Source organism: Sminthopsis crassicaudata, chromosome 1 (genome assembly GCF_048593235.1).
Source record: "Sminthopsis crassicaudata isolate SCR6 chromosome 1, ASM4859323v1, whole genome shotgun sequence".
Taxonomy (NCBI): Eukaryota; Metazoa; Chordata; class Mammalia; order Dasyuromorphia; family Dasyuridae; genus Sminthopsis; species Sminthopsis crassicaudata.
Window position 1 is genome coordinate 584,531,811 of NC_133617.1, and position 26,753 is coordinate 584,558,563.

Below are 26,753 nucleotides of genomic sequence, written 5' to 3' on the forward strand. Positions count from 1 at the left end.
TCTCAGGGAATTTAGTAAACACCAGCTATTGGAAGTTGGAAACCATGGAGCAATGATTCATCATGCTACAAAGAACAAAGGGAAAGGCAACCTTGAATAGAAAGATAATTCGATTGAAGAAATTGGTAGGCTTTCATCCAAAAGAGGATAAAGGTTAAGAGACCAGAGGCAATGTCTGTTTGATAAATGTGGTACAGAGCTATGATAACCATGTACTTGACTAATTTGACTTCATAGCTCATTTGAAAGAAGACATAGCAAAGAATATTAACACGATTACAGTGCAATCTGGTTCACTACTCAGCTCATGGAGAAAACTTCAATTGAATGCATCATGAAGAACTGAGTTTGCAATATTAATGGGTATAGCTTGTACTTCTCTCCCCCAACGGCACATCCCATCAGAAATGGCCTTGACTAGATCAAAGCTTTGATAGCAGTCCCAAGTTCTCACCTGGATTCCTCTTAAAGTCATCTGTCTCCCTCTCTATATATACATGCACATGCATATATTTATAATAATATATACATATGATATCTATGTAATACATGCATATATATATATATATATACTACAAAAAGGACTAATCACCTTCATTCTTCATTTTTTAAAAAAGGTATAAATAGGACTTTAACTCAAAAATTTAATTTCCTCATATAATTTTCATCAAGTTTATCTCTTTTAGGGGGACAAGTGGGGGTGACTTTGATTAATTAATACTTTATCACAGAGTACTAAATTAGTGCTATGCATAAAAGATATTTTGATTTGGCCACATTTATTTATATTTGAAATACAAATATGAACTATATGATGCTCTTTCCTTACTCTCAATTAAAGTTTCACTACTAACAGACTAGAAGCAGCTGTCAAAGCATTTGGTTTCTACACCGTGGGGAGATACAAAGACTTGTTATCTTGATTGGAAAGCTACTCTTGTCTGCTTTACATTTGTCTCTAAGTCTCAAAATTAATGAATTTAAAAGCAACACTAGCTGTTACCATGTATTACTAGTTGATCATACTAAGTCATCTCTTCTGACTTAGGACCAAAAAGATGGGAAGTCACATAGGTTTCTTAGACTGCCTTGCAATGCGATTTGTAGGAATATTTCCAGTCTAGTCTTGGAGGCCTTGGGTCATGGAACTTCCCTTGTTTTCTTAAGGAGATTTCCAATAAGGGAATACATTTGACTTCTCTTTTTGTTCTTTTATTTCCTCTTTCACAGGGAGAAAAACCAAACCAAACAACATTCAGTGAACTGAAATTCTTGGCCTCTATGCCTTGAGATCTGAGATCAGAAGATTTAACCATCCAGGGGTTCTTCAGTCTTCTGAAATGAGCAACCCGTTCCAAATATGTAACAATTCCTTTTTATTTGAAACATTTCCACTCCTGTTCCCTGTGGATTTAACAAAGAAACAGGATCCAGTGGGAAAGAACCTTACATAGTTATTTGGAGGAACAATATTCTTAATCTCATTTTAATTGAGATTTTTCATGACCTTGAACCTATCTACCTGAATATTTTGCCTTTATTCTTACAACTTTCCATTCTGAAACCAGAATGCATGTTCTCCCCCCCAGTCTCCGAGTCTTTGATTATCCTGGACTGTCTCCCTGAAGCCTGGCTCTGCTTTGAGATTGTGAAGGATGTCAATATTACAGATGATGTATTGTAAAGCCCAAGCTAGCTCCCTGGAGGCTTCAGAATAGCCAGTCAGGATAAGCAAAACTCCTTGATCTTTAGGGGGAGAAGTGAAGGAGATGGACAAAACTGCCAGGAGTTTTGCTAAGGATCCCTCCTTGATTCTAGAGTCCAGAGTCTCCATACTTTTCTCCTCCTTGTCCTATGGCCAAGTGAAGTTCTCTCACCTCTCTCACTTCACCCCCTAATCCTTACCTACAGTTCTCTTAACCTCCAAAATTGAGCCAGCATTAACTGAGAGAAGAGCAATTCCAAACATATGCTAACAGAGTATTGTCCAATAGATAATTAACCTTAAGTGCTCGGTTGTTTGATTCAAGTGCACCTGTTCAGAGTTTCAGCCCTTTACAATGTATCTCTCCAACATGCTGATAACTATGGAAAGAAAATGGGTATTTTGTTTCTCTTCTTTTGCTTGGAGAAAATGCCAGGATGAATAAGCATCTAACCAAAGCTACAGCAGGAGAACATATAAATTCATGAGAGGAACAGAAGAAGGGAAAATATTTCAGATAGCCTGGATTATCTTAAATCACATATTGGGTAAGTAAAAGCAGAATAGTAGATGAGCAATTATAACACTAATGTTATACTCTTAGCCAATCTTATCCACGGCTTTATTCACTTAGATCCTTTTTTATCCAATATATGGTTATGTTTAATAAACTGAGTAATTAGGGTAATATAAGAAATTGCTGGTGGATCTTTATGTAAACATCACAGGATGTCAAAGATCATTTAGTTCAACATTGTCATTTTATGACTGAGAAAATTGAGATCCGAATCTGTTCATTTAATTAGTGATTGAAACTGGACTAGAATTCAGAGCCACTAACTTAACCCTGCCCCTGAGTTCTTTCCTAAAAAAAGCTTAACTTGGGCCAGTCGATGGAAATAGCCTCTCTTACTCAGAGCCAACATCACTCCAATTACTATTCTGCTAATTGCAAACTGTTAAAAGTCCTCATCCTCCAAAACCCAAGGAGCTACCTCTGGAGAGTATTTCACCCACCTAGCCACAGGCACACACACACACACACAGGGATATTCCTCCTTAGCTCATGGATTGTGATGTCCTTTGGGGTTAAATATGTCTGTTGTGGATGGTTAGGAATATGTCAAGCCTAAAGCTACATATATTAAACAGTGAAGAAGAGGATTTATTTTTCGATATTAGTAGCCTCACTGCCCTGGCCAGGCTTGGTCTGCTCCCTCCTTGACCAGCTAAAAAGAGCATGTTGTTTCCTGTCTCAAAATTCTGGGGGCCACTGAACACATGCAAGGGATAGGGTGATATTCTTATGAAACAATTCTCAGCGAATGGAAACAAGATGATTCGGGAATGATTTCTTCTCAAAACAATTTCCTCAGCACCCACCCTTTCCTCCCACCATGGAACCCATCCTGCAGGGATGCCAAAAATGAGAATAACAAAAATATAAACACATGCAAAGAGCTTTATACCTTCAAAGGATCCTCAAAAGAACATGATGCCCATCAGTTAACTCTCTAATACCCTATGATCTGAAGTGAATGCCAGGACTCCTAGAGTTCAGAAGTGCTTAATTCCTGACTTCTTTTCAAATCCAGATTGTTGGGAGGTGGAGGAAAGGGGGAGCGAGCACTGGGGCTATAAGAATAACTCCCAGACTACTCATCATCTTACTCTGTTTTCTCGGTGATCCTGCTCATACCCGAATAGGATCCCCAACCTCTTACTCAGATCTTCCTATTGGTACCACAATGCAATACTTTCTTGGCTCCCAAAATATCAAGTGAGGAAGAGAAAACATATACATGTACTGATCATGCTCTCTGTCTTTCTCTCTCCCTTTTAAAAGGCAGACCATCCATCAAGAACCAGCTCATATATATGAGGTGCTTCCTGACATGTTCTGACCAAAGGGCTCTCTTTTCTCTTCTGAAATTCGATTACATTTAGGGTCGTAGATTAAAGCTGCAAGGTGTCCAACATGCTGTGCCTTCCTCACAGGGTTGGTCAAACCAGATTAAAAGATAACTGGGAAATGAATAAAAATACAAAAGAACATTGATTTTATGTAGTCCACGTGGAAAGTGCAGAGATTCCTGTATATAATGTAATAGCCCCCATTTCTATTTGAGTTTGATATTACTGATCTAGTCTACCCCCTTTGTTTTATGGGCAAATTGAGGTTATTAGAATTAAAATGACTTGCCCAAAGTCACAGATAATAAATAAGTGAGATTTGAACCCAGATTCCCTGACTCCAGATTTAGTGTAACTCCTTTTAGCTGTAACATTCAGTTAGCACTGGTTATGGAATAGATGTCCTCAAACAGGAACTGTCCACTTTCAATGCTGCCTAGAAAGATCTACCTCACCTTTTATGCTCCATTGCCTTTATGGAGTCATTCAAAGGTTTTCCCCAATGGCTCATTAAAAGAAGGCAACTGTGCAGGAAGGATATAGCCACTGTTAAAAATCTAGATTTTTGACTCGGGGAAGCACGACAGACTTAAAGCTTTTGCTACCACTCCCAAAACACTCTGGAAACAACTATGGCCAGAATATCCTGGTAAACAGAGCTGAGCAAATTGAATACTCCTCAAATTTCATTGTACCTCAATTTCCTCAATACCCTACAATATCCACCTTAGTTGTTGTGAATGATTAACAAAGAGCCTGGCCCATAAAAAGTTGCTTATTTTCTGATTGCTGTGAAGATCAAATGACGGGATGGTACAAAACATTATCTAGGCCAGAGGTACCAAACATCTCTGATTAAAATATAATTGGGAAATATTTAACAAAATAAATCTATAAACACATGGTTTTCTCAGTCAATGTGTCTCACAAATTGAGAAAACCTTTTATTATCTAAATATTAATCTATAAATACCATGGTTTTCTCAATCAATATATGCTTTACATATTGACTGAGAAAACCTTTTATTATCTAAATTTCATAGTGTTATTATTTATTTTGTTAAATATTTCCCAATTGCATTTTAATTTGGCTTTGGCCATTTTAAGAATGTTGTAGGCCAGGGGGCAGCTAGTTGGTGCAGTGGATAGAACATCAGCCCTGAAGTCAGGAAGACCTGAGTTCAAATCTGACCTCAGACATTTAACCCTTCCTAGCTGTGTGACCCTGGTCCATTAACCCCAAATGCCTCAAAAAAAAAAAAAAGAATGTTGTGGCCTCTAGTAGCCTATGGGCTATTATATTTGACAGCTCTACTCTATATCATAAAATAGAATTATCAGAAATAAAATAATAAAGGAAGCTCAATTATCTTTGCAGGGGTCTCTAGTAGATAGAATGTTGGGCTTGAAATCAAGAAGAGTCATCTTCCTGAATTCAAATCTGAAATCCTTCTGGCCCCAAATATTTACTAGTTATGTGATTCTGGGCAAATAACTTAACTGTATCTCAGTTTCCCTATCTGTAAAATGAACTAGAGAAGAAAATAGAAATTTCCTTTGATATCTTTGCCAAGAAAAGCCCAAATGGAGTCACAAAGAGTTGGACACAACTGAAATGGCTCAACAACAAAAATTATCTTTTCATGTGTGTACATCTTATTTCCCCAGTTTTAGAGATGTAGCAGGGCATGATGAGTAGAGAAATAGATTTGGAATAAGGAAGAACTGAGTTTGGCAAGTAGTGTCCTGATAGCTAAGGATTCAACATATTCAAAAACTGAAGTCATCATCTTCTACACAAAAATCTATTTTATTCTCTTTGTTTGTACGAGTCTCCCCTGCTAGAACATAAGCTCCACGAGTCCACATTACACACTTCACATTTTTGTCTTTACATTTCCAGCACCTAGTATAGTGCCTGGCACATGTAAAAAGAGTTTAATAATTGCTTATTGATAGATTGACGGCCCCACCATCCTTCCAATAACTCAGGTGTAAAATTTTACTTATCTTTGACTCTTTCCTCTCCCTCCCTCCCCACATCCAATTTTACTAACAAGTTTTTTTTTTGTTTTTGTTTTTTTGTTTGTTTTTGGTTTTTTTTTTTTTTGGTGGGTTCTAATGGAAAATAATTCTCTGAGAATCTGTGGGTACCAGAATATGGGGAGATAGCAGGATTTGTATAGCTGTCTTTTGTATTTATGTATCATTTCCCTATTTCCATCCCCATCTCCATCAACAAGATGATGTGATCAGGCATGGATTTTTTATTTTGTTTGTTGCAGATCACCAATTTTTTACTGAATAAAGCTAGAGCATGGTGAAAGGTTTGGATAATTAGCTTAATTATATCCTAGAAGAGGAGAAAGTGAAATGTGAGCAGGTAGAACCTGGCTTTTGGGAGTCCCCCAAAAGCAATGAGGGGGCAGCCAGGTGGTGCAGTGGATAGAGCACCGGTCCTGGAGTCAGGAAGTTTCATCTTTCCCAGTTCATAACTGGCCTCAGACACTTATCAGCTGGGTGATCCTGGGCAAGTCACTTCACCTTTTTTGCCTTAGTTTTCTCTTCTGTAAAATGAATTGGAGAAGAAAATGTATCTTTGCCAAGAAAACCCCAAATCAGACATGACTGAAAAGCAACAAAAGCAGTGGTGCGAACAATTGGACTTGTGAAAGTGAGGAAGAGTGCTCCTTTTCTATTTTGCTTACAGTATGCAGCACACAGGTAAGCATTGTTTGTCTTCTCCCTCAGAGGAATGTGAAGGTTTTATCTTTCCATCTAGAATGACAGCTCCTTGAAAACAGAAGCTATGTTTGGGAGTTTTGTCATTTTGTTTTGTTGTTGTTGGCTTTTTTTTTTTTTTTTTTTTTGGTTAGGGGCCCTTAACGCATCTCAAAGGGAACATGGACACATAGTAGGTCCTTAAATGCTTGAACTGATTATCTTCTCGTAAGCAAAACATGTTAGATTCTTTTATCTTTGCTGGACACCCGCATTATAATACATATATCATTAAAAAAATAGACATTTCTTTCCATATGCACATATAAACATGTTTTAAATTAACTCAACTATGAAATGGAATGCTGCCAGATTTGGGGGGGGTAATGTTTAAACATATACTGTATAAGAAATGAAAAGGGACTGAATTGGGTCACCGTCTGTTTATTTTCTTTTTAAGAAAAGGACTGATGATTTCAGGGACTGATGTCTTCTATTTGCCAACTCTTCAAAATTCAAGGAAGAAACATGAAATATCTTTCCAAAAACAACAGTATCCAATAGAACACATAGTATAACTTTAAATTGTCCACAATCGTTCCTTTTAATTTTATAAGTCATCAATTTAGACCAACTGCATACCTAAGTTAAAATGGCAAGTTCTTTGTCAAAACCTAATGTCTATAACATCTTATAATTTATAGTTTCCTCACAATTACCCTGTAAGGTAGGTGCTGCAAATGTCATTACATCCTGGAGTTAACAGATGAGAAAACTGAAAAAGTTACATGACTTATTCGAGGTTCCTCATCAAGAGCCAGGATTTGTCTTTTGAATCTAGGTTTAATGTTTGTTACTGTGCTGCCTCTATATGTCCACACCGATTCCAAAATTACCGGTTCAATTAAATAACATTTATTGTCCATTATATACATCAGCTTAAATTAAATGGAAGGGGGAAAAAACCACTGGTGAACAACAGTTCAGCAAGAATAGATTCTGGATCATCTTTTCTTGCTTGCTGGTGATATTTGCCATAAATCTTGGCACAGAACTCATTGGCATTTGTTCAATTGCTGTCTCTCTCTCTATAGTCAGCTTTGAGTTCTAAGTGACAAATTAAAGCTGTTATAAAGCTCAGGGTTTTAACAGCAACCTGGACAACAGGTAACCATTATGTGGGGCAAACAATGGTGTTATTGAAGAGGCTTTCAGAGATCACTTGGAAAGCACTGGGCAGCACCCACATGGTTCTTATAATAAAGAAATACTCCAAAAACCTCCCTTTAAATATCTTGAAATAAGTACCATTTGCATCTTTTTTTGGATCCTCAGTAAGATAACATTCATCTTTTGAAATGTTAATTGAGACATAGGGAAATGGAAGTGGGGGGAAGAGAGGGAGAGACAGAGACATACACACAGAGAAGCTGCTTTATTATTATCACTTAAAAACAAAAGGGGTAAAAATCCCCTATCATCCACTTAAGGAAGCATTTTCTTTAACTCAAGAATTGGTCCTTAATCCTACTTCCCAAATCTTCTCCATCCCCACTCCACTTAAGTCCCAGATCGCCACAGACTAAAAGACTAGTATTCTGCACATTACAAAATGAAAAGCTCCTAATGGAAGAAGTTTACCATTACCTCTCATCAGACTTTTAGTTAATGGGTGAGTGATTGAGTGATTGAAGATAGAGGGAGAATTTTTTAAGTACCTTCTGATTATCAAATATTAAGATATTAACTTGAATCAGAAAATTGTAGCTAGCTTGTAATTCCTCATTCAGATGGATTTGGATGTGGTTGTGACAGATCCCAGGAGTAGGAATGATGCCCTGGAGGAGGTCACAGAATTTGGATTTCAAAAGGAACTGCAGATTGTAAAAAACATTTCAAATTTACTACTCTGTAAACCTGCCCCCTCCAAAAATTACGAGCAGATCATAGACCAATGAGTTCCACTTAAGGAGGGTTCATGGGTGAAGGGTTTCCTGAAACTGCATATTGAAGACAAGGAGGATGGATAAGGTTGGGCCTGAGGTGTTACTTTCATGATTTGTGAGGTGTATTAACTTTTTGGCATCTGATAAATCAGTTACTAAAGTGAACCTTGGGCTTTCTGGCTTCAGAGAAGTCATAGTAATATTCAAAATAGAACAAATTAAAAAACAAAAACAAACCCACAAAAAATTCAGGACACTGCTGCAAAATTCAGACAAGATAACTTTCAGTTTAGACTTGCATTATAGGAAGAGAGTACTAATTAAAACAGAGCTTAAATACTACTTAAATAAAAGCCAACCATTGTTTTGTTTTGACCTGGACCCTGGGACACCAGGGCTAGTTGTAGTTAACCAAAGAAAATGGAAGTTTTATACTCTTGTATCCTATTCCCTTTATTAAAAAGCTTTGGAAGAAATAAGGTCCTTCTACTATTTCCCAGGGATAAATCATGGAAAGGTTCATTTCTATATGGCTTTACAATTTATAGAGTTGTTTCCTTGTAGCAAGATAGTTATGAGGGCGGCACACGTAATTCTAGAATTCTTTGGTTAACTGAAATTTAATAGCTTTGAAATCTACTTTAAAAAGAAAACTGTTCATCTATCTCTGGCTCTCTTATAAATAAATGAAAATTAAATATATTTATAAATTATATGATTACTCAAAAATGGTTTTGTTTTATCTATGGCTTTTGTCATATTTTTTTCAGCTGCTCACAAAATTCTGGGGTCATTAACCAGCATTTTTGCCCTCTTCCCCTTCCTTCTCCATAATTAATTCTGCAGTGGATTTTGTTCTCTGTAGATGAGAGAAACAGGTGAACTACATAAGCCCCTTCCTTCATTGTATTACTCTGTCTTTCTCTTTCTTCTCTCAATGAAAGAAAAAATGCCATATCAATCAAATTTAGAGGCCATAGTATTGGAATGCACAAGTCACAGGTCAAGGCAAAGATGATTAAAAAAAAAACACCCATGACCCCCAATGGAGTTACCTGTAGAAGGAGTTGGGAGTAGAGAACATGGTGAGATATATAAATGAAGGCAAAATATCATAAAGCATCATGAAGGAAAAGGAGTAAATGCAATATTCCTAAGAGAAGTTTTCTCTTCTGTCTGCATGTAAAATGTGTTCAATTTAATTCAACAAACATTACTTATATACCTGCTTTATGTCAGGCACTATGCAAGGTAGTGCTGAGATACAAAGAAAAAAATAAAGAAGCATTTATTATATACTTATTATTTGCCATGCACTGTTCAAAAAGATTAGGTAGAGGACAAATTTCAGTAGCAGGATGTGGGAAGGGGTTGAAGGAGGAAATAACAACTTGAGGAATCAGGAAAAGCTTCTTATAGGAAGTAGTTCTGAGCCAATTCTAAAGTGAAAATCAAGGAGGAGCCATGCCATGAGAATAGAGTTTGAATACAGTTTTAGTGATTCCTAGATGCTTGGAAGAATCAAGTTCTAAGAGAAGATTTGACAGGCTCAGAAGATTGCAATATGGATGATCTGAGATCAACGATAATATGATTGTTGATACTGGAAAGATCACTGGACTTGGGAGTTTGAAGAGATGGCTTGAAATCCCAATTCCATCATTTTTCAGTGGTGTGAACTTGGGTAAATCACTCAGAGCTTCTCAAAAAAACATTGTGAAGAAAGTATTTGTGGAGGTAAAATGAACTGGTTATGATATCAGAACATGAGCCAGAGTGTGCCTGGATCAGGATGAAGAGGACTCAATTAATTACACAGCAGTAGGAAAAGGGACTGGACTTGGGATTTCATTGATACTGGGAACTTTCAGGTGAGAACTCCCTCTTTAGATTATGAGATCTTTAAGAACAGGGATATCTTTTGCCTTTCTTTATATACCCAATGCTTAACACAATACAATTAAATATTTACTGACTAAGGAATTTTTTCCTCCTACAATCACGGATTGGCATTTTCTCTGTAATGGAAAGTCTTAAGGAGTTAGTTGCTTGGGGCAATGTGAAATTAAATGACTTGTCCAAGATCATTTGAACTCAAGCTTTCCTGACTTCAGTGTCAGCTCTCTAACTACTGTGTCATAGTGCCTTTCACTTGGGACAGACTTCTTTCTTTTGGCACCTCTGGAGACACACCCATCTCTTGTGCATCAGTTCAGAGTACATTAGTAAAGGATATTGTGGCTGCTTTTGTGTTTTATCTGACATGCTTTAAGGCTATACTTCTGGAATATAATGCACCGAATTATGCAAACAATTTATCATGCAGCTCGGTCTTGGATTAGTATGAATAAAAAATTCTGAGATGTGGTTGAATTATTTGAATATGCACTGCAGGTTTCCATTGAGCTAATACCAGTTACCATATTTTACATAATTATAATTTCAAATAATGTGAATTCAAATACATGCTACCACTTAATGGGAGTCATTATTTTACCAATTTGGAACCTAGCTGTACTTTGATTTTAGAGGGGAGAAAAATCCCTCAACTGAAACTGTGAGACTGTACTTGGTTTTCCTTTTCAAATGTAATGGCAAAATTGGATAAGGAAAACCTCTTTATTATTTGGTGAGGCACATTTGTTTCCAAAAATATGTAAGAAACTGATCTGTGAATATGTAGTCAGAATAACCACTATTCTGCTGATTACACCTGTTTTAAACTAAGAGACTCGAATAGCATTTATTTTGGGATAAAATTGTTGATTTTAGAAGGTCTGACCAATTTTCTAGTCTTGTTATTTCAACAGGACTCATGTCATTTTCTGTACATACAAAAGAACTAAAATTGGTAATGCTTAAAGGAAACATGGCATCATGGAAAGACCTCTCTGCAGTGAGTAGAGCAAAAATTAGGAATCTGAGGGATAGAATGATGAGAGGAGGGAAAGGAAAACATTCCCTGATCTGAAGATGGAATTCATTTGCATTATAATCCCAAGTGGAAAGTCCTCTCATTTCCTCTGGATCTGTGATTTGGGTCCTCCCATTCGCTCTTGTTTCTCATGAACAATGAATGGAAACACTCACATGTAAGAATTTCAACAACCCTCTTCAAGACAGATGTTTTGGAAACCACTAAAAAGATTCTTGTCATATTAAAGCATATAATGCATTTTTACAATCCATTCATCTCCAAAGCTTTACAATGAATTATTCTTCAAACTAAATATTAGCTGTGAACTCAAATACTTAGCTATTTAGCAGTCTTGTTTTATGTGTTCTCTTCAAGCAAAATAATATTTCCTTTGAGAAAGGGTAGGTTAGTAAAAGCTAAACATATATGTCAGAGGAGTCTTTAACCAGAATAAAATGTAATGTCAAATATGTCCTACTTTGAGATGATGAACTTATACTGTGTTCAGATCCTTTGCTGAATAAATTACTTTCAGGAAGTCAGTTAGACAGTTGGGGAAGAAAATGAAATCTTTTAAGCCCCAGGGCACCATTTAGTACACTGTTACTTTAGTTTACTAAATGGTACTCTGGTGATCTGAATTATTGCTTAATACATATTAAGCACCCACATGAATTTCTGCTCTTCTCATAGTGCCTTATTCCCCCAAAGCAATTTACTATAAACTTTGCTTTCATTTAAAAATGGGATGCTCAGCAGAACTACTGAGGTCATTAATGGATCCACCTGGATGAAGTGTTGAAAGGCCTGTCAAGAATTTACAACTTGTTTTTTCCTTCAAATACTTCAAATTACTTCAAAATACTCTGATTAAATGGAATATGTGTGTATGTATGTATGTATGTATGTATGTTTATGTACATGCATACATACACATACATACATACATTGAATTGAAACTTTAGGGACATCAGACCATAAAACATTTCTCCTGAAAGTATCCAAATGACCAGGGAGACACTTCATAAAAAGCTCCACAAATTTGTTTAATATAGAGATCTGGTCAATTAGCAGGAATAAGTAGCATCCTACCATTTTAAAGGTCCCAGACTGGGACTGGAACAGATCCGTAGTTGATGTTTAGCTTCAGCCAGGGCTGCAAGACAAATCCTGCCTGCAAAACTTATTTTCTGTGTAACCATAGGCAAGACATTAAAACTTGGACAGTATCTGTAAAGTGGGATAAACATATCTGCAACAGCTATATCACAAGATTACAAGACTCCACAGAAATGAGATTTGCCAAACACCTCAAAGTCTTAAAACTATATAACTGTCAGGATTATTATTTAGGAATATATAGAACCATCTCCAAGAGTTTTTTTTTTTTTTGAGATACTCAATGTATCTGGCTCTGCTGCACTTTATTCAAAGGATAATCCACTGTAAGTTTTTGCCCAGACTTTTCACAAAGACCACCAAAGGCTGGAGGAAAAAAAACCAACTATGTGAAAATGCACAAAGACAAGATCACAGACAGAAAGTATCCTGCGGACACTTCAAGGGATTCAAGTGGTCATGCTACTTTTAACATTGATGCAACCTGGATTGTATCAAGCCAGGCAAGCTGATGCATGGGAACCTGGGTTTTAAATGTACACTTTCAAAGCTGCACACGTATCTTTAATAGTCTCATTCTGTGAACACACTCAGTGAGTTCCATTTTTTATTTCCTTTCTTTTTCCCCTTCTGAGGACCATTTACAGATCATTAAGTTCCAAGTTCATAAGAGCTATTTTTTTTGTTTTGTTTTGTTTTAGTGGATGGGCACAGAGTAGCAGCTACTCTAAAAACAAACCCAAGAAAGACATTTTCTAAAACTCAACCTGATCATCTTTTTTCTTTCCTAAGAACAATTAAAATGCATTATCATGAACTTTGGAAAAATGGGAAAAGAGCATTATAAAAGCTGTCATATCCTCAGCTATAACACTTAAGAATTGCAAATTATTTTTTACAATCTTAGGCAAGTCATTTCAACTCTCCAGGCCTTCTTCATTCCCACATCTATAAAATGAGGGGGCTGAACCAGACATCTTTAAGGTCTCTTTCAGTTCTAAGAGTATAAACGTCCCTTTTAGTGAAAAGCATGACTTAGCTCATACCTCGAAGTCACTTCTTTTTCCCACTGCATCGTAAGGATTCTTTTCCATCTGAGTTCATTGAGATTGCATGTTGGTGACATGGCAGTTATTAAAACATCTGTTCCTTTGGTGATTTCTTTTTCACTTCTCCCAAATGTCTGAATACTCCAAATAAACATCCAAAAACAATTCTGAAGTGCTTGATTAGAGTTTCCTTCATTTACTTTTACTAGATGTTGTGATCACCCAAATCCAATGAACTAATAATGTTTTGATCTCTTTCCCATTCTATACTTCCAACTCAAAGTCTTAGTGGTCAACTATAGCTCTTCCTTGTGGGGGATAAAAGGGAATATCAACAAAACCGTCCTCTGCTTCAAGAAAGGTATGAATATTGTTGTGGTTTCTGCCCATACAAATACCCTTCTTTTCTTTCCTTTACTGACATTTGCTAAATGTAGGCTGGGCTACCAGCAAATCCCCTAATGAAATGCCTGAGACCACAAGTGTTTATATAGTTATGCCAAAGAATTTGGATGATGCACAAGATTTCTATTACTGGTAATAAAGGAGTCATGTTCTATTTCACAGTATTTTATACCCATTATTCTGTAATACCTCAACCCAGGTCCAAAACAACCAAGCAAAAAGGAGTTGCCAAAAAATACTTCTAAATAGGTTCAAGTAAAATGGTGCACCTGTGTGAACAGAAACAGGCCCTCTATCCCATCCCTGAAAAGAAGCCACAGAATTAAATACATCAAATGCAAAGCGTGTCAATCAAAAGAAAGCCACTAAGATTACTATATGATCCAGAAAATGATGAAGAAACTAGAGAAAAGTGATCAGTACAGTACCGAAGTGAACAGAGCCAACATTTTCATTGTTTAATTGCTAGGAAATGGAAGCATGACAAATGTTTAAGTGTGGGAACTCAAAGAGGTAGGAGGGGACTTATTCAGGGTGGTCTGAGGAAGAATAGCCAAGGAGTGTTGAAGAGGGAGTCAGCCAACCACAAATTTCTCCAGATTATCAGGAAAATATTTCCTCAACAGTAAAGACTTCCATCTCCCAACGGAATTAGTGGAAGACCCCTAGCCTGAGTCATTCAGAAGAAATACTAGACAAAGAAGTTTGTAAAATAATATACTATGGGGAATAATCTTGTAACCTCGAGAGAAGAGCTTCACTGACCTAATAGACTTTTTCCAGTTCTTTTTCTTGTGTATTCCCAAGTTCTCTTGCTTCTTCATGACATAATTACTGAAAAGTGGGCTTCAAGAGATTCAGGAAAGCACCAGGATGCCGGGGTCTTACGAGGAAGGCCTTCTGGCCAGGATGTAACTATTGAAGTGGGCTCTGATTTGCTCTGGTGAACAGCCTTCCAGCTGTGCTGCATCAGATTGCAGTCTGGCTGACGTTCATGTAAACAGCTCCACCTGGCCTCAATGGACTGAGGAGAAAAACTGATGTCATTTCCAAGGCCCCAGTGCTCCCTGAGCCAGGCACCCATCAATCAGGGCTCAGCAAGCTCAGGCATAAGTCCTCTCACATTACCACTTCACACCGAGGGCTTGTTGAAAACGTTCCCCTTTAACATCTGCTAATCAGATTTCTTCCTAGGAGTCTGTAACAATTAAACCTGCTATACTGCAAGGAGCACCGTGGAAGGAGGATTTTTACACGTCCACAGCTGGGCAGTTAGCAGAACAGATGGGCCCTATCTGAGGCAATGGCTCTTGCTTAAATTTAATTATTAAGTCAGGAGGATGAGGTCTAAATGAAGATGACTGCCTCAACCATGAGAAGAGCGTTGGTCTAAACGGCACTTGCACTTACCAAGCAGTCTCTGGGAAGAGGCCGAAAGGCTGAGACCTCTCCAGACAGGCCGTTAAACAATTCTGAGGGATCACCAGACACTCAGTTAACAGGCAGGACTCAGACAGGGTGACTCATTGGGAAGCTGGGTGCTGCCTTCTGCTATTGCTAATAATATTCAAAACTGTCTAATCGGTCTTCTTCATCTGAATATTGGCTCAGACTTCTGGAATATCCCTATTTGGATTGGAAAAGAGACCTCTCAGTTCTTAAAAGAAGTTCCAGATTGGACAAATATTTGACGTTTTTCTGTGTTGATGTTTCCAAGTTTTTTCTACTCTACTAACCTGTTCCATAATCCATGCTTTTTTTTGTTTTGTTATTTTTTTTAACAATAATTTTTTCTTTTTTTTTTTTATTAAAGCCTTTTATTTTCAAAACATAAGCACAGATAATTTTCCAGCATTGAAACCTGCACAGCCTTATGTTCCAAATTTTCCACTCCTTCCCCCCACCTTCTCCCTAAATGGCGAGTAATCCAATATATGTTATACATGTTAAAATATATCAACAATAATTTTTAACCACTCTGCCCAGTTAATGAATCTAGTTAATGACCCAAGCAAATCTAGAAATCCAGATCTTCTGATGTCCAGTTAAGTGCTCCCTCCACTATACCAATTAGAAGGGGATCTGATGAAGAAACTATCTAAAAAAACCCACATTACAGTCAGAAGGGAAAAGACAATCACTTGCCAACATTTATTTGAGTAAAAATGGACCACAAAATGAGACATTATCTTTTCATTATGCTTTTTTGATTCCCCAAGAAGAATGAAGATGGGGGAGAGCAGAAGATAGGGAGGGACAAAATTTCAGAGCTGACTGCAAAGTTATGGGATTTTATTTTTTTACCAGCTCCAATAATTGATCACTAAGAATATAAGAATTCCTTCCCAGTACATTTAATATGAGGATGCATTTTAATTTCTTATTAAAGGTTCTCAGCAATAGGAAGACATAGGTATAAGTATCATACCTGCTATTAAAGGAGCAAGGCAATTCATCCTTTCTGTCTCAGTTCCCTCATTTGAAAATGGACTGAAGAAGGAAATGTCAAACTACTTCAGTATATTGCCAAGAAAACCCCAAATGAGGTCACAAAGAATTGAATATGACTGATCAACTAAAAAAAAAAGTAGAAAAAAATACATGGGTATGTATACATACATATATAATTGTGAGATAATATGTTCAGTGAAAACGACTTGGGATCAAATTCTACCTTTATCATTAAATATATTATAAAATTATTATAGGGGATTCTAAGATTTATAAAGGAATACATATATAGAAAAGACATGATCTCCATAAAAAATACTTAGTCACAACTATGTATGCAAATATAAACATGTGTTTATATTTTTATAACACAGTATATATATATATATATATATATATATATATATATATATATATGCACCCATCAGTATACATATATATTTGTGTTTCTGGATACATATATGCACACGTGTGCATAATCACACAGTTACAAATGAAGTGAGAGTTGCCCATATACATTAGTAAAATGTATTTCAAGATCTCTAAGGAAATTATAGGTCCGAATTGTATATACTTGAAAATTAACTAAGCAGGAACATTCAATTTGTCACTGTTTTTTCTCAATACCTCTCTCATGTGATAAATAGTAATTGTTTGCACTCATTCTTTGGTTCTGTGTTCAACCTTCCATTCCATTAAAAAAACATTTTTAGAAGATGCCTGCTGAGGTAAAAATGGAAACAAAGCCTGTGATTCTAAGTCATTGGGTCATGTGATACTGGATCTGAAGACGGGACCCCAAATATTAGCTATTTCCCCCTTCCCCTGGGTACTTTTACAGAGGAGGAATCTGAAAGCCAGAGGTGAGATTTGTCTAGTTAATGAAGCTGGTTAATAACCCAGTCAAGTCTAGAAACTGATGTCCAGTTAGTTATTCCCTCCATTATACCTCATTGGACCTTTCATTTTAAAAACTGGAAGAAGATCTGATGCAGAAAACCACTTACAAACACCCACATCACTGCCCAGAAGGGAAAAGACAACATTCGCCAACATTTATTTGAGTAAAAATGGACCACAAAACAAGACATTATCCTTTCATTATGCTTTTTTGATTCTTCAAGATGAATGAAGGCAGGAGGAGGGGGCAAAGAAATGAGGGGGTTGACTAGGATGGAGAAAGGATCTTTGTATAGGACATGGTTGGGAAAAGAGGCTTGTGGGCAATGGGGCACATCTCATGCTACTAGTGAAAATCTCAGAGACCCACCTACCCCAGCATGTTCTAGAGATACTTGACTTTTTTGTACTGAAACAGATGCCTGAGAAATAACCAACAAGGTCCAATGACATCTAGAAAGAGTTTTGCCAAAGGTCCCGTTAAATCTTCTTCCTTTTCCTCCTACCCTGTTCTCTTCCCCTCCCTCCTCCAAGAGCTACAAGTTTCTGGAATTCTTTCTCTAAAGCAGCATTTAAAAATTATTAATGTTTCTTCCCCTTCTTTTTCCCCCAATTTATTCTTCTCTTTGTCTTAGTTTTAATAAAATATTGATATATTTGCACTGTGATTCATAGGGAAGAATCACTTCATTATGAGAGTTGGAAAAAGAGACAAAATAAAAAATTAATGGGGAAATATTCTCTTGTATTATATGATGCTGATAAATCACTTCAGCTGCAGCCATCATTCTTCATTACTGATAACAGTTGCTACCTTGGCAGTGGGGAACGCTGTTAGAGATGAATGTGCAATGTGGCTGGTGTACTAGGTGAAGAATGTCCTGTGAAATCCTGCCCTTTCCTGCCTTTCCTCTATTTGATTAGAGGATAATAATTCAGGAACCTGAGTTGAAGTAGATTCCCAGGCTCATTTCCAAGGGCCCTAAGCAAGGAGGAGGGAAAGAGACAGACAGATTGATCTTGCTTTCTTTATTTAATCTGAAAGAATCTGTACTCGAGGTCTGCCTTGTCTGAATGACCTCTTGCTTTCCAGTGCTCAAGTTGAAAATAAACCTGGAATTTATTGAGTTTGTCAGAGAGAATTTTTCATTGCCCTAATGATTTTGGTGTGTAGAACGTTGTGGTTATACATTGACATCATTAATTTTTCCCCCTTCACAAAATTCTCTCTTCTTCCCTCATTCTGACAACAAATTAAAGAAAAACATTTTCTTCACATCATTCTTTCTCCATCCTCTCCCCCAAGTAATGCCAGACCCTGATTAATGCAAATAATGAATCCCTCCAAATGGTAGCATACAGTCAGATTCACACTATTCAAAGTAATATATGGTCATTTGTTCCGGTCCAATGAAAAATATTCGGTGAGAATTTGAACAATGCAACCATTTATCAGCATCCTTTGTTTGCACCAATTGGACTTGGCTGAATCTTTTATCCTCCTTTTTCCTTCACCACTCCCTAATTACTCAAAAACTGGATAATGGCAATCAGGCTTCCAGCCAAAGTACCCTGATGTTTTTTTTCCTGAAGGAAGAGAGAGTCTGATATGCTTATTTGGGGTGAAGTAAAAGCAAAGATATGATATTTACATGCCATTATACTTTGCCACCAATTCCTGTGTAACTTTACTGAATGATGGTGAAGGTCCTAAATAGTCATGAAGTTATCCAACAACTAGATGTTTACAAAATATTCTCCTCATTCCCTGTTCTCTTCTATGCTTACCCCAACCCACCCAAAGCAACATTCACTTATAGGATTAAAATTCCTAGAGCAAATATATCTCCTCTCTCTCTGAGACCCAATTTGAACTTATTACCACCCAGGGTTTGTGCAATGACTATTGTTGAGGTTCCTGGAAGATGCAACAGATAGAGTCTGAGCCTGGAATCAGGAAAACCCGAGTTCAAATATGACGTCAGATACTTACTAGCTACGTGTTCCTGGCTAAATCACATAAACTCTGTTCGCCGCACTTTCCATATCTATAAAATAAGAATAATAGCATATACTTCCCAAGGTTGTTGTGAGAATTAAATGAGATATTAATTGTAAAGCACAATCCCTGACACATAGAAGGTGATGTATGAATATTAGTTATTATTGTCATTATCACTATCATTACCATTACTATTAACATTATATTGTTTTTATACATTATACTACATATTATAATATAGTCTACATACATTATATGTTATTTATATATATATATATATATATATATATATATATATATATATATATATATATATATATATATATATATATATATATATAAAAAACATTTCCTGCCTTGACTCTAATTTAATGTTACATATACTGCATGTATTATAATATTTAATATATTATTAAATACTATATTATTACTTATTGCATGGCAGCTCTGGTTATCAGGGAGTTGGAGAAGACAGGTTTTGTACTAATCTTTCTGATTAGTCTCTTTACAACTCAGATCCTGAATTTGATTCTTCCTTGTGTGGCAAATAAAATATTTTCTCTTTTCTTATGAACACACATATGCATATATCTCCTCCCTTTAAATCCTACTCAAGATTTTTTCAGTCTGATAAAGTATCATATAGACTAGGCCAGAAGAGTCCCTTTGCATTTTCCCTTATTAGACTATAAGCTCCTTGAGGGTAGGAATTGTCAAACAGCATTAGCTCATTTGGCTACCTTGTTACATTATTAGATTTATACTCAACTTTTTCCATAGGAATTGTTACAATTCCATTTTATATTTCCTAGTCTATACTTCTAATACATGGATATTTTTTCCCCAAATGCATAACAAGGTGAAATGAATTTCCCAAGATCAAAAGTGGCACAGGAAATTCAGCTTAAGGAAAGAGAACAGAGAAAGGAAACCAAGGATGTATGGCTCAGAAGAAAGGCCTGCTAACAGAATTGGTTGCATCTTTTTTGCTTTCCCCAGGAATTCCCCAACTTTATAAAGACAGCTCTGCTTTGTGGGCCACAGATTTCCGTTAGAAATTGTTTTTCTTCCAGATCTGAGTGCATGGAAAAAAATTTAATTTCCTTGTTGATGTTATGACTCTGCAGACTGATTAGCTTTAAGAAAAAAATAAATCCTGCAAGAAGACATACAAATGCAATTTTTCATGTTGCCAAAAAAACAGTCATAGACACAATTGGCAATATTTATTCTTAACAAAAAAATCAAGAACCACCATCAACACAGGTATATGGTTCCTGTAAAAAAAGAAATCTAAATCTTTCCTATCTTCTGATTCCCTTTATTTTTCACCTTAGAAAAGCTGACATTTGAACTCCTGTCACCTTTTAAATTCCCTGAAATACCTGGCAATGTTTAAACTCATTCCCTTAGCAATATCTCTTTGTGCTTCGACGTGTTTCAAGCAGACAGATGAAGCAATTAGCTATTTACTGTGAAAGGCAACCAGAAAGGAGGCATAGTGAGGTCTGGATTAATGGGAATCATGAATGAATCAAATTCACATGGCATAATTCCATTGGCCTGGAACCAATTACTATATTTTATGTAATTTTGAATAGTGCAAATTAGAACACATGAGAACATATTCACACTGATCGGGACCTACCTGCAGTTTATATATATATATATATATATATATATATATATATATATATGCTCAATGTGATATATCAAAAAATTCAGTGGTTTGAACATATATAACATTTATAACCTAAAACACTCCATTTTACTTCTGAATAATTCTAATTAATAGAAAGGCATTTTTATATAGAACGTTCAATACTTAAAACTGTACTAGGAAGTTTTAAAATCTTTTTTTCCCCTTCAATATTCTCTGGCTATCCTCTCTTACTACTCTTCAACTTATCAATATCTTCGAATGTATGAATAAATGAAAAAGCACTTCCTAAGTACTTAGCACGTGCCATGCACTATGCTAAGTACTGGGTATACAAATGAAATTATGAGAATCCTTAACTCAAAGTACTCATACTTCAATAGGAGGAAATTACATATGAAATAAAATTCAGCTGCAAAGCACTTGAAAAAACCCAGAACTCCTAAATATTCAGGATTGATATGGATGACAAAGCCCAGAAGTCTTTAGGTCACATTAATAGATTTGATGTCAGTGACTACAGAGTTCTGAAGCCCTGGAGATCCTTAGGAAGTAGTGACCAGATAGATGGAATGGTCCTCATCTTACTAGAAGGAACAGAGTAGGTGACTCTCGTCTCATTTAAGCTGTTGACTTTTTCAACATGAGAAAAAGATTTTATTTAATTTCTATTAAAATAATGTTATAGATCCTATTCAAATATTCTAGCCTTTTGAGATTTTTTTTGGGGGGGGGAATCCTGATTTAGCTATTATGCAAGCCATCCTTGGCTTCAGATGATCTATCATTTTGGGATGAGCCTATAATCTACATCTATATCTGAAAAAGAAAATTGCAAAGTAGAGGAGACAGCAAATCATTCCAGTATCTTTTCCAAGAAAATCCTAAATGGAGTTATGAAGAGTCAGATATGACTAAAAGTGATTGAACAACACCATAACAATCTATATTGTCTTCCAAGTCAATGATTAAAAACAACAGGGCTGAACACATATCCCTTAGACATAGAGCTAAAGACCTCTTTTTACAACTACTTCAATTCATTAATGATTTTTTGGATCTGACTCTTCAATAATTTCTGAGTTATAGATCTATATTATCTTCAAGTCTAGCCATATTGCTTACTGGTTTTTTCTATGACTATCAAATGCTTTGCTGAAATCTAGGTAGAATATATATACTGTACTATTCTACCCATCTAGTAACTTTGCCTCCAAAAAGGGGCCCATTTATTAGTTTAATAATTCCTTATAATTCTTGAGTTAGTACAACTATATTTTCATTTTTAAAAATTCACTGTATCCTCCACCCTCTCCAGTTATTCAAAATATTTTTATTTTGTTTATAATCATAATCTTTGTAACACTGTCCTTATCAAAATAACTTTATAGTAATTTCATTAATAAATTATAGCCCACCCAATCTTTGTGAAAATACACCCTAATATTACTTAGCCAATCAGTTGAATTGCAAACTGTACCTAGGGAACTAACTGCCCTCTCTACTACTGTTTCACCTAACATTAAGTTTTCAGTGATCCATTTAATTCACATTAGGTAAAATATTCCCATATAAGTTCTGAGAGTGGGTTGAAAAGCTAATAAAGTATGATTTACATAATAGCTACACCAAAAAAAGTAACAAGCCAAAAACATAAAGTAAAATTTCTAAGGTCTTAAAATAAAGATGAAGGGTGTTCTCCAAGGGTTAGTTTTTATTTTAATTTTAGATACTATACAAAGTATGCCCTATTTTCAGCAAATTAGATAAATAAAATCAGGAATGATTATTTTCTTTACAAAAGAATTCATAACGGAATCTCTGTCCACATCACAATGGATTTATTGTGAACATTAAAGCAATATATAATTTTAATATATTTAATAGGAAGCCATCAATGAAGCCATCAATGATAATTTTGGGGGGGAGGGGCAAAAAGTAGATTTATTTAGGGGAAGAAGTTATAGACAAAATAAGAGGTAAAACAGGCACCAGAAAGTAGCGAATATTAAAGAGTTGGAGAGCAATAGGGATATCATAATCAAGGAAAGGAGTTTGGAAGAAGCCATTAAAAAGAATATGTCATGGAGTCTGGATATGCCATTGACTGGTAAGTTAGTTAGATCCACAGAGGAATTTAGCAGACTAACCAAAATTAGCTACAGTAAGGAAAAAGACACCATTAAAGCAAATTAAGGGAGAGAGAGATACCTCTTAGTGGGCTTAGTCGCGAAAAGGACTTAGCCTAGGGATAAATTTTGAATAATTTTATGTAAAATCCAAAGTTTGTCCATTTTTCAGAAAAAAGTCCTCTGTAAAATACAATATACATATATATTTACAGGAAAGACCCATAGGACCTTCTAATAAATGAGGCTAAATTATTAGGATTTTAATTTGAAGAATTATATACTAAGTCTCCTATGATTCAAATTGATGTCAAGCCTTTCATAATTTTTAAAAAATCATCACTGGTATTCCTCTTAGCATCATGTTGTAAGAGGTTAAAAAACCATATATGAGAATTATATATTCTACTCATAATTCTCCTTGTGTGGAATATTTTTTCCTTAATGATCCAGCCTAATCGTTCTTCATTTTACCTCTTTGTTTTTTTGTCACATATACTAGTTAGAAATGATTTGTATTTGGAGCTCATAGTCTGCAAAAAACAAACTATGCATCAGACAACTCTCTTTGTAACTGTTAATAAGGCATTAGAGGGGAGGCTAGGTGGAGCAGTGGGTAGAGCACCAGCCTTGAAGTCAGGTGGACGTGAGTTCAAATCTGGCCTCAGACACTTAAGACTTCCTATCTGTGTGACCCTGGGCAAGTCACTTAACCCCACCTGCCTCAGCCCAAAAAAAAAAAAAAAAAAAAAAAAAAAAAAAAGGCATTAGAAGTGTCTCTGATACTATCCACAATTATTTGTCAACCCAAGGACTTCATTAAATTAAAAAACATGACAATATTTACAGACTTTTTCATCTTAAAGCTTTTTGCATCATCATTGTTCACTGTATTATTAATGACCTACCAAGCAAAAAAACTTACTTGGAATAAAAAAATTAAAAATGTTCTGTCCTTTCTCAAAATCGTATGATTTGGAAGGGATATATATATATTAAAGGTCTACTCCAACACCATTTGAATTCTATCTACAACATCTCTTTTAAGTACAAATGTAGGCTCTAATTAATTGGAGTATCACCAGCAGTGATGGAAAACTTACTAATCATTAGTCACCTCATTCCATTTTCAGACAGAAGTAATTGTCAAGATATTTTTTTATATTCAGTAAAACTACATTTCCTTATTTTTCATCCATTCTTCCTCATTCTGTTCTTTGTAGCTACACAAAAATCAATCTAATACCGCTTTCACACGACAGCTCCTTAATATATGAAAATAGTTACCATGACTCCCTTAAGTCTCTACTTCTTCAGGCTTCACATATTCAATTACTTCAATTAATCTTTATACAATATTATTTCATGTTCTCTCACCCTCTTGGCCCTCCTCTTCAAACTAAGAAAATAATCAAAGTATGATTTGACCACATAGAAAAGAACAGAACTATCACCTAATGTATACAGTGTAAGATGACATTTGCTTTTGTGGTAGCTGCAATATGCTATGCATTATTTATTTATGATTTAGATCAATAGTTTAGCTACATCACTGTTATCTTTGACTCCTACAGCTGATTTTTTTAAAATCAAAAAATGCCCAACTTTACATTTATTTTCATTAAGTTTTATTAGTCATCTGATATCATTACAGTCTGTCTGTGTCTTTAAAAAAAAACTTAATTTAATTTTTTTGTTTGTATCTTCACCTAGCATGGTGCTTAGCATGCTAGTTATTAACTTTTAGTTCAATTGGAATTGTTGGATTATTGTCCTGATGTTATCATCCAAAACACTGACAGCTCAATCCATCTGTAAATTCAATAAATTTGTTTTAAAGCATCACATAATTAATTGATCAACAAACATTTATTAAGTTCCTGCTTTGTATCAGATAGTGTAATGGAACTAAAAATGTAAATGTCTCAAGGGTAGCAATTGTTTTTCTCTTTTTGTATTCCAAAGCTCAGCACTATGCTTGACACAAAATAAACACTTAAGAAAAGATTATAGAATTAAAAAGTCTTTGCTTAGGGCAGGTCCTGATGGGCTATAATAAACATCTTTCAAAAGATTCATATTGATGCATTAATCAATGCTCCTCGGATTTAACCAGCTTTGTCATTTAGGCCCCATTTATCCATTTTGGATGTTGTTGTTGCTGTTGTGACTCATCTCCATGTCCAATTCTGTGTTGGGTTTTCTTGGTTAAGATATTAAATTGGCTCTCCATCTCTTTCTCCAGTTCATTTTATAATTGAGGAAACGGAGGTAAATGGGACTAAGTGACTTTTCCCATCTCAAATTTCCTATTACTCTTAAGGACATCATAATCTTCCCAGTTACCCTAGTTCACAATCCAAATGTCATCCTCAACTCCTTACCCACTCATTCCACATATCCATCTAGTCTGTGCCAAATACTGTTGAACAAGATGCCTCTGACTCCTGGTTGTGAGGAACCTTGTCTCATCATCATACAATGGAGAGTTACTCTCAGAGCAATTATTCTCAGAGATAAAGTCTTTGTGCTGGAACCATGCTCTCCATGCAATGCTATACCAGAGCTATAACTAGGATGTGATAAAGCTGAGAGAAGCAGAAAAATATTTAAAAAGGATGTTTACAAGCAGTATAAAATGTAAATTCATGTTTTTATAGTGAATCCTCTTTTTATTTTGTATTTAGTTACAAGGGGTTGGCAACTGTTGTTGAGATAACTTCAGACCACAGGCCATAGATTCCTACTTAAGACAGGCTTCTGATTGGCCTGTTCCTCTTCCAATCAAATTCTGAGGATCTAGTACAAATTAAGATACAACTTCAAGATAATAAGAAGTAAACCACTTTAAAATTATTTTTTCACTAGTTAACAACAGGCAACATATTAGATGGATATGTGGAATGAGTGGGTAAGGAGTTGAGGATGACATTTGGGTTGTGAGCCAGGGTAACTGGGAAGATGATAATGTCCTTAACAATAATAAGTAATTTGAGAGGGGAAAAGTCACTTAACCCCATTTACCTCAATTTCCTCAATTGTAAAATGAACTGGAGAAAGAGATGGAGAGACAATTTAGTATCTTAACCAAGAAAACCCCAATAGATAATGAGGGAAAACAACCAGAATGGATAATTGGAATCTTATTCATCCAAAATCTTTAGTTATTTGTTTTAACTTCTACAACAAATTTCTTGCCCAATTGTCAAGTATTTAAGAGGAAAGATCTGAAATTCAACTACTTTGCCTTTAAGGAGCACCAATAATCAAATCCAGTATAATCGGGAATCAGACTCAGCATTTTATTATTTTTTAGTTCACAATCTGAATTTGTGGCTTTTTTTCCAGACATTTATCCCATGAGCCTAAAGAGCAAACTTAACTGACAGAGCATCTAAGAAAGGGAACTGAAAATGAGGATGTGGAAATTTCAAAGAGCAGAAATCTGGAAGTAAGAAACAGAGAAAAATTAACTGGCTCATTTCAGTCATTTATGTTGGATCTCTGAAGTATATTTTCAGCTATATTTTCCAAGTATTAGTCTTTATTACATAAATTTGATGATCTAAGCAATGAGTTAATGACAGGAAATGTCCATTTCCTAATAAACACAAGTAGGCTATGTGTATAGAACTTTGATTAAAGTTAGTCACATTTTCCAAGACTATTTGAGCTTTCCAAGTCCCCCTTAACATTTTTCACAGTTTGTACTCAAAGACTTGAATGACCCAAAAAGGGAAAATCCTTTTTGTGTTAACTTTCCATTGCAGAGAAAAAGAAAATCATAGAAGCAATTCCTTATGTTGTTTGAATTCATCAAAAAAGAATAAATTAT

General features: G+C 35.6%; 1 protein-coding gene across 7 annotated transcripts in view; it reads right to left on the reverse strand.

Moving 5' to 3' along the window:
• Window positions 1-26,753, reverse strand: part of LHFPL2 (LHFPL tetraspan subfamily member 2) — a 224,969-nt gene that overhangs the window by 78,239 nt on the left and 119,977 nt on the right. Inside the window, exon 5 of one of the 7 annotated variants that reach the window (XM_074282343.1) lies at window positions 16,205-16,351. The exons of 5 other annotated variants lie outside the window; for them this stretch is intronic. The gene's annotated coding sequence lies outside the window, so the exon portion shown is untranslated. One more of the 7 variants, XM_074282344.1, reaches the window with a different exon arrangement.